At 34.7% G+C, this 9,872-nt stretch overlaps 5 pseudogenes; 4 read left to right on the top strand and 1 right to left on the bottom strand.

Annotated features, from left to right (window-relative positions):
• The first annotated feature begins 2,459 nt into the window (after positions 1–2,459).
• On the top strand, positions 2,460–5,028 carry LOC136024710 (cytochrome c oxidase subunit 1-like; annotated as a pseudogene).
• Positions 3,558–5,028, top strand: LOC136024708 (cytochrome c oxidase subunit 1-like; annotated as a pseudogene).
• A 266-nt stretch (positions 5,029–5,294) lies between these two features.
• On the top strand, positions 5,295–7,227 carry LOC136024709 (ATP synthase subunit a-like; annotated as a pseudogene).
• LOC136024682 (cytochrome c oxidase subunit 3-like) lies at positions 5,954–7,227 on the top strand (annotated as a pseudogene).
• Positions 7,228–7,510: 283 nt separating this feature from the next.
• Positions 7,511–9,298, bottom strand: LOC136024683 (NADH-ubiquinone oxidoreductase chain 5-like; annotated as a pseudogene).
• Between the last annotated feature and the right edge of the window lie 574 nt (positions 9,299–9,872).

Genomic DNA, 9,872 nt, shown 5'->3' on the forward strand with positions numbered 1-9,872 from the left:
AATTACCTCATTACGATACGATAAGTGAAAATGACTATGAATGATGAAATTAGCAGAATTGAACTTTTATTGACTACATGTAAATGTGAGTAAAGATTAAAATTTATTTAAATACTTGCATTTACATATTTACGATGGTGACGATGATAAAAAAAAATAAAAAGGTTAAATAGGGAATTAACCCACCCCTAAATACCTAAAATTACCATATAAATGATACTTAGTTATATGACCTCACGCAACAAACAACTAAAGTTAACGGCCATTTAAAAAGAGAACGGATGGTGGAATATAGTACATGATAACGTATTTTATGAAATGTAGATTGGTAAAATGATATGTTTAAATACGTAGGCTACCTCTAAGACAAGGCCCCCCCCCCTCAGACATGTAGGTCTATACCTACATGTCTGAGGAGGGGCCTTGTTAAAGAGTCAAGCCTACGTACATACACATAATTTAATGTTAGTTTATATAACGTTCTGTATAGTACATTCACCGCTCTTTTATTAGTATAATAAAAGAGCGGTGAATGTACGTTATTTATATCATTTATATAATATTAAATTTTATTTAAACCCTCTTAAGAGGGTTTCTAAAATAACCTAGAGATATTGATTTATATTTATCCTGGAAGATTTGGTGTTCCAGGATAAATAAAATCATTATCTCATCTAATACAACCCTCTTAAGAGGGTTTAAAATTTAATAGAGTTATAAACTTATTTGTAGTATTTTTTGTCCTAACACTGAGTGTTAGGACAAGGAAAAAATACTACGGATAAGTTTATATCTAATTAAATGTACCTATAATAAGATATTATTTGCTTCATTTTATAACATTATAATGACGTTCTATATAGGTAAAATTGTTTCAAATTAAAAATTAAAAAACCCGTAAAATCGTTAAAAATCAGCTTAAAGTTTGCGTTTAGGGAATTTTGTGACCCCGTTTTACACGTTTAATGCCGAGATTCTTGATATTTACCTCAAAAACAGCCTTTTTCAGAATCTTGCCTTCAATCCTGTAAAAGAGCAAATTACGCCGACTCAAATTTTTCTTCAAAAAGTGTAAAATAAATAATTTTATTCTATTTCAGCGAGAGGAGGGTGAGAGCAATCTGGAAACTCAATATAGGTTGGTCTCCCCAACAAGTTACGGAACCGATAGTTTTATGTTTTTTGAGAGAAAATCAATAATCTAATCCTACTCCTAGTGCGGGGTATAAACATGATCGTTAATTAGAGAAAAAGTTGAATGCTTGATAAGAGTCTGATATTGTCTACTGTTAAAAAAGGATAGAGTTATTTTATTTAAATTAACCTGGGAGAAGAACTCCCTCCCTCGTTACGCTTCAGTTTGAAGCATAAACTCGGGTGGGGTTCTTCTCTCCCAGAGGTGTTAAAGAGTAAGCTAAATTAAGCTACTGGGCTCATACCCCAATGATAGAGTAATCTCTCTTTAAATGATTAAGTGATTATGCCTATTTTTTTCTTATATTCTTATAGTGTCCTCCCACTCTTGGTTAGGTTTGTGGCTTAGAATAGAAATAAATTCTTTAAGCTTTATCCCTATCATAATTGAAGAAAGAAAAGAAAATAGATTAAAATATTTTTTAATTCAGTCAGTAGCCTCAGTTATCTTTTTAGCGAGTATTCTGAATCAATCCTTTTCATTCTTAATTCCTTTTGCCCTATTAATTAAGATTGGTGCGGCCCCGTTCCATATATGATTAGTAAGTATTTCTAAATCTATATCATGAAAGATTTTATCCCTTTTAATAACTTTTCAGAAAATTGGCCCTCTTCTTGGACTGGCTATACTACAATTCACAAATTCTTTTTTCATTTTTATTAGAGCATTTATTGGTGGATTAGGTGGGATTAACCAATCCAACCTTCGGCTGATTATAGCGTTTTCTTCCATTAGACATTTATCTTGACTAATAGTTAATATAAGTAGATTTTTCTTGATATTAGTTTATTATATGACTTACTTGGCTATTCTATATTTTGTGGTAATTTTATTACAGCAAAGGGGTACGTACTCCCTCGCCCAAATGAATAATAATGCTAGATTAATTTATAAAGCTTCGATTTCATTTAATCTTCTCTCTTTAGCCGGGTTGCCCCCATTCCTGGGAGTTTTTATTAAATGGATATCTCTGGAAATAAATATTTTATCCCCCCTTCTTGTGTTAGCCCTTGTTGTGTCTTCATGTTTCTCAGTCTATTTTTATTTTAAGATTGCTATGAGATCTCTTTTATTTCCCTCAGAGGTAAAGTCTAAGAAAATAGAGATCCCGGGTATTCTATCAATAGGGTTTAATATTTTTCTTCCTCTATTCTTTTTGTAAAGCTTTAAGTTAATTAAACTACCAGCCTTCAAAGCTGGAAATAAGAAGTTCTTAAGCTTTAATAATTTACTTTAATATAGATGAGGGTATTATCTACATAATTACAGTATCAACGTAATCCTTTTTATCAGGCACCTCATCTCTTCTTATTATATATGAAATGTAAATTTCTCTTTAAGAATCAAAATCTTACGTGCACAGAACACTTATATACACATTACCCTGCTTACAATAAAATAATTTTTAATTAATTAGGCCCGGGTTAGAAACAACTCAAGATTTGCAATCTTGTATTTTTTTTTAAACTACTGAGCCGTAAGTTAACCATAGTAAAGGGAATAATCCTTAACTAAATTTACAATTTAGCACCTATAATCGGCCACTTTACTTATGCAACGTTGATTTTATTCTACAAATCACAAGGATATTGGAACTTTATACTTTATTTTTGGGGCTTGAGCAGGTATAGTTGGGACTTCTTTAAGAATGCTCATTCGAGCAGAGTTGGGTCAACCAGGTTCCCTGATTGGCGATGAACAAGTATATAATGTTATTGTGACAGCTCATGCATTTATTATAATTTTTTTCATGGTTATACCAATCTTGATTGGGGGATTTGGTAACTGGCTAGTACCCATTATATTAGGGGCCCCGGATATAGCATTTCCCCGGTTAAATAATTTAAGATTTTGAATACTCCCACCATCCTTGACTCTTCTCTTGGCCAGATCTATAGTTGAGAGAGGTGCAGGAACTGGATGAACAGTTTATCCCCCTCTATCCTCAGCCATTGCTCATGCCGGATCTTCTGTAGATTTAGCTATTTTCTCGCTTCATTTAGCTGGAGTTTCCCCTATCTTAGGGGCTGTGAATTTTATTACTACTATCATTAATATACGACCTCAGTCAATATCTATTGATCGTATACCTCTCTTCGTTTGAGCAGTGGGAATCACGGCCGTTCTTCTCCTTTTATCACTTCCAGTCCTAGCAGGGGCTATTACCATACTGTTAACTGATCGTAACTTAAATACTTCTTTCTTCGACCCCGCAGGTGGTGGGGATCCCATCCTTTATCAACATTTATTTTGATTTTTTGGCCATCCTGAAGTGTATATTTTAATTTTACCTGGATTCGGGATAGTGTCCCACATTATTAGCCAAGAAAGAGGTAAGAAGGAAGCATTTGGTACATTAGGTATGATTTATGCTATACTTGCAATTGGTATTCTTGGTTTTGTTGTCTGGGCTCATCATATATTTACTGTGGGAATGGACGTGGACACTCGAGCTTATTTTACTGCTGCAACTATGATTATTGCAATTCCTACGGGAATTAAGATTTTTAGATGAATCGGAACTTTACACGGGACACGACTTACTATAACTCCATCTATGTTGTGAGCCCTAGGATTTGTATTTTTGTTTACTGTGGGAGGGCTTACAGGAGTTGTCCTGTCGAACTCTAGAATTGATATTGTTCTCCATGATACTTATTATGTAGTTGCCCATTTCCACTATGTTTTATCAATGGGTGCTGTCTTTGCTATCATAGCAGGATTTGTACATTGATTTCCTCTAATGACTGGATTAAGAATGAATCAGTCTCTTCTTAAGGTACATTTCTTTATTATATTTTTAGGAGTAAACTTAACTTTTTTCCCTCAACATTTCTTAGGTCTCGCTGGAATACCACGTCGTTACGCAGATTATCCAGATACATATGCTTCATGAAATGTAATTTCTTCATTAGGGAGAGTTATATCTATAATTGCTTCATTAATATTTATTTTTTGTATTTGAGAGGCCATGATCGCTAAACGAATTAATATTTTTTCAATTAATTTAAGATCAAGTGTGGAATGAAATCATCCCCATCCGCCTGCTGATCACTCCTATGAAGAAATTACTATGATCTCTACATTTTAAAGTGGCAGAAACATATATGCATTGGATTTAAGCTCCAAAGATGGGTACCCCCTTTAAAAGTGTCTCAATGATTCCAACTAGGTTTACAAAATGGGAATTCGCCTCTCATAGAACAACTTATTTTTTTTCCATGACCATGCTTTACTAGTGGTAATCTTAATTACTTCTCTTGTTGGCTTTTTCTTAGCTGCATTGTTTTCTAATAAATTTCTCCATCGTTATCTACTTGATGGCCAGGCAATCGAGACGGTTTGAACCGTTATTCCTGCTATTATTTTAGTAGCTATTGCCCTTCCTTCTATTCGTCTTCTCTATTTAATTGATGAAATTCATAACTCTGCCTTGACTATTAAAGTAACGGGGCATCAGTGATACTGATCCTATGGATACTCTGATTTTGACGATATTCAATTTGATTCATACATAATCCCTTCAAATGAACTTTCTACCGGTATATATCGTTTACTTGATGTGGACAATCGTATGCCAGTGCCCTATAATCAAGCTATCCGTCTGATGATTACTTCAGATGACGTTCTACACTCATGAGCTGTGCCATCTCTAGGTATTAAGATGGATGCAGTCCCAGGCCGGCTTAATCAGTCCAGACTTCTAGTGAATATACCGGGAGTATTTTATGGACAATGTTCCGAAATTTGTGGATCTGGACATAGTTTTATACCTATTGTGATTGAAGCTGTTGGAGAGAGAGACTTTCTAAAGTGACTTGAGTTACAAATTTCATAGGGTGGCTGAAAGTCAAGCGGTAGCCTCTTAAGCTCTCTTATGGTAATTACCCCCTGTGGTACAGAGACTTAGTTTATTAATAAATATAAGGTTGTCAACTTTAAGAAGCCGATGGCAGTCTCTTATTCCTCAAATGATACCACTTCCTTGAATTATGGTCTTCCTTGTCTCTATAGCTTTACTATGAGCTATTATAACTATGGTATTTTTCCTTTATCAACCCCGTTCGGTTTCTTCTGCTAAAGGCTTCTCTGATCGAAAATGATAGCAAACCTTTTTTCAGTATTTGATCCGACTTCCTCTTTTTTATCCAACTGATTAAGAATGCTAATCCCGCTTCTGTTTATAGTAATATCTTTCTGATTGATTCCTTCACGACCTCAATTTTTGGCTAAGAGAGTTTTAATGGGATTGAATCGGGAGATATCCCTCCTTATAGGCCCAGCAAGATTTGGTGCCAATATCCTAGTTATTGCCCTTTTCTTATTTATTTTATTTAATAATTTTATTGGTTTATTCCCTTATATTTTTACCGCTACTAGACATTTAGCAGTTACCTTAAGACTAGCAGTTCCTCTGTGAATATCTTTTATTCTATATACTTGGATTAGGGAGACAACGAATGCTTTAGCCCATCTTGTACCTTTAGGAACACCGGTACCTTTAATACCTTTCATGGTATTAATTGAAATCATTAGAAATATGATTCGGCCTATTACACTCTCTGTCCGTCTTGCGGCTAATATAATTGCCGGCCATCTCCTATTGACTCTTTTAGGGGCTCAAGGTACCCTGGAAAATTTATATGTTACTACAATTGTAGTATTTTCACAGATTATCCTATTAATATTGGAATTCTCTGTAGCTATTATTCAATCTTATGTTTTTATGACTCTAATGACTCTCTACGCAAGAGAATAATGAATCAATTAAATCACCCCTATCATTTGGTCAATATTAGACCTTGACCCCTAGCTACCGGAATGGGAGCTTTTGCAATGACTTCTGGACTTGTCAAATGGTTTCATTCATTTGATATAATGCTATTTTTTACAGGATTAATAACAATCATATTTGTTTCGTATCAATGATGACGAGATGTATCACGAGAAGCTACTTTTCAAGGAATACATTCAACGAAGGTCGGATTTGGGTTGCGATGGGGAATAATCCTATTTATTATCTCTGAAGTTTTCTTTTTTGTCTCTTTCTTTTGGGCATTTTTCACAGAAGTTTGTCGCCAAATATTGAAGTTGGGGCCTTATGGCCCCCAATTGGAGTGGAAAGCTTTAATCCATTTCAAGTACCCCTGCTTAATACAAGTATCCTGCTGGCTTCAGGAGTTACGGTAACTTGAGCCCACCATGCCTTAATAGAAAATAATTTTGATCAATGCCTTCAGGGACTTCTATTTACTGTATTGCTGGGGTTATATTTTTCATTTCTTCAAGGGTTGGAATATATAGAAGCCTCGTTTACTATTGCGGATAGAATCTACGGGTCTACATTCTTTTTAGCGACAGGTTTTCATGGTTTACATGTACTTATTGGTACTATTTTTCTTATAATTTGTATCTTGCGTCACGCTAAGTGCTACTTTTCTCCCCAACATCATTTCGGGTTTGAAGCTGCAGCTTGGTATTGGCACTTTGTTGATGTTGTCTGATTGTTTCTCTATCTTTCTATCTACTGATGAGGTGAATAGAATCTTTCTAGTATAAATATTATGCTTGACTTCCAGTCAAGAGATCCTGTTAGGGAAAGATAATTATTTTAATTTGATTAAGAATTTTTATGCTTGTTTTTATTATATTAACCCTCGGAATGTTTGTGAATAAGAAAGTCTCTCTGGATCGCGAAAAGAGTTCACCATTTGAATGCGGATTCGATCCTTTGAATTCCTCTCGTACCCCCTTTTCTATTCGGTTCTTTGTTATTACCCTAATTTTTCTTATTTTTGATGTAGAGATTACTTTACTCCTACCTATAGTATATTTGAATATATCTTGCCCGACAACCTACCTGATTATCTTCTTTACTTTCATCCTTGTTGCGGGGGTATTTTATGAGTGAAGGGAAGGTGCCCTAAGATGAATTAAATAATAATTAACTTAATCAAAGACGCTTTATTCAGGAGAATAGTTTAAATAGAACATTGGGTTTGCATCCTAAAAGAGGAATGTTCCTTCTCTCAGAGTGAGAATTGATGTTATCAAATCCAGTTTCGACCTGAATTTAGGCCTTTCGGCCCCCACTCTTTAGCAGAAGCTAATTGATAGCGCTTCATTGTTAATGAAGAGGAAGGGATGACCCCTGTTAAGAGGCAGAAAGAAGGATGGGAGCTGCTAACTCTTCAACCGGGTAGTTAAATTCTACCCACTGCCTATTTATATAGTATAATTAATACAATGCATTTTCAATGCATAAATGGATAAATGTCCTTTAAATATTTCCAGGAATCATCCACCCCAACATCTTCAGTGTTGTGCTCTTATTAAGCTATAGAAATATATAAATAGTGTGAATAATAAAGAAGATAGGATAAGTACCTTATATGGAGAGGAGGTTAGAAACAAAAATAGAGATGACCTCCGTAAGCTATTATGATAGATTAGTGACGGCCCCGCTTCTTCTACCCAACCACAATCACCCTCATGATAGAGGAGTTCACCCATAAATAAAGGTGTGAAGCTTGTTCGCCCTGTAATGAATGGTAAAAATATTATTCTACTTACATAATGTCTTAGGCTTAAACTAAATGATTTGACAAAGTAAGGTAAAATCACCCCTACTATAATAAGGGAGAGGAGGAGAATCTTTTCAAATGGACCTAAGATGATTCTTACGTCCCCCAGAAAACATCAATAAAAAATATACCCCCCTATAACAGCCCCTCAATAAAGAACAAAAAGAGGAGTTAGATAATCCCCTTCTTCGTCCCTGTATTGACAGCTTAAATTATAATTGTAGGAGCACAAACATATTATTGCAATTCGTGAAGAATAAGTTCTTGTTAGAAGACATGAAACTAATATAAGTACGCTAGGAAATAATATATATATACTCTCTGAAGATTCAATAATTAGATCTTTTGAAAAGAAGCCCGATAAATATGGGAACCCTATTAATCTAAGAGAGCAAACTAAGATAATATAGCTAGTGTAAGGGAGTATCATGGATACCCCCCCTATTCGACGTATATCTTGTACCCCTAGTGAATGAATTACGACCCCCGAACATATAAAAAGAAGAGCCTTAAAAAGTGCATGGGCAAAAAGATGAAAATAGCAAAATAGAGTGAGCCCTAAACCTAGAGAAAATATTATTACCCCTAGCTGGCTTAATGTAGATAACGCAATTACTCGTTTTAGATCGTTTTCTCCGAGTGCAGCCAGGCCTGAAAAAAAGGAAGTTAAGGCCCCTATGACAACGAGTAAAAAACACCCTCTCTCTTCAAATGAAGGGGAAAAACGAATTATCAGATAAATCCCGGCTGTCACTAGTGTGGATGAATGGACCAGGGATGAGACAGGAGTAGGAGCCGCCATGGCTGCTGGTAGCCATGCAGAAAAAGGTAGTTGAGCTCTTTTGGTAAAAGAAGATAGAATAAAGAAAAGCATAATTGATAAAGAGAAGTATCTTAAGAATATATAATCCCAGCTCTTAGAGTAAAATATTAGCCCTAATGACCATAAAATTAGTACATCACCTACTCGATTTCTTAAGATAGTAATTATTCCTCTAGAGGAAGAATTATAATTTTTGTAAAATATAATTAATAGATATGAAGTGATACCTAACCCATCTCAACCTAATATTAATCTTAATCCATCCGAAGATATAATCAACAGAACCATAGATGAGATGAATCCTAATATTATGTATATGAAACGATTAACAAAAGTTTCACCTCTTATATAATAAGAAGAATAGATTATAACTTGAGAAGAGATTAAGAGAACTAAGAAGATGAATGATAGTCTTAGCCAATCAAAGCACACTTGGTAATCCAAATGCAAAAAGGATACTTTTAATAAGTAGATTTCATCTGATAAGAATAACAAAAATGAGCAACAAACACTTATTACTCCGATAAATAGTAAGATGTAACCTGATACAAAATATAACAATACTGTCAGAGATGACTCTCCTTTAGTTCCACAAACTAATATTCTCTTTAAACTATAACAGTAGACGAAAATTAAAGTCAGTAACGGAATCAGATGAGCTCTTCCGATTATATATTCCTTTAAGTTGTATTCTAATCAGCTAAAGATATACAATCTCTCCCCGTGACTTGTACTGGAGTATAAATAAATACAATAGCAAGATGAAAGAAAACATAAGATTCCGGATAGGCCTACTACTACCCAATCTAGACTAAATACGCCGATAAAAAAATATATTTCGGAAAAGAAGTTAAGTGAAGGGGGTAATCCTATATTGAGGAAGCTAAGACTGAGTCATCAAAAACACAAATATGGAAAAAGAGAGATTATTCTACGGGTAAGAAGGAATCTGCGACTTCAGATGCGCGCATAAAATAGATAGCTTAAGTAGAATAATCCGGAGGAGCAAATCCCGTGAGATACCATTATTAAAATTGATCTTATGTTGGTGTAAGTACAAGATATAAGTATACCTAAAATAACGAATGATATGTGAGCGACGGAGGAATAAGCAATTAAGGATTTGACATCAGATTGGCGTAGACAGATCAAGCAGCTGAAGATCCCGCCTATTAAGCAGACCCCTATTAATGTTGTTTCTCTATAAATATTTAGTACCTGTACTAAATAGAGGCCGTAACCCCCTAGCTTGAGGAGAATAGCGGCTAAT

This window comes from Artemia franciscana, chromosome 3 (assembly GCF_032884065.1).
Source record: "Artemia franciscana chromosome 3, ASM3288406v1, whole genome shotgun sequence".
In the NCBI taxonomy this organism is placed as follows: Eukaryota; Metazoa; Arthropoda; class Branchiopoda; order Anostraca; family Artemiidae; genus Artemia; species Artemia franciscana.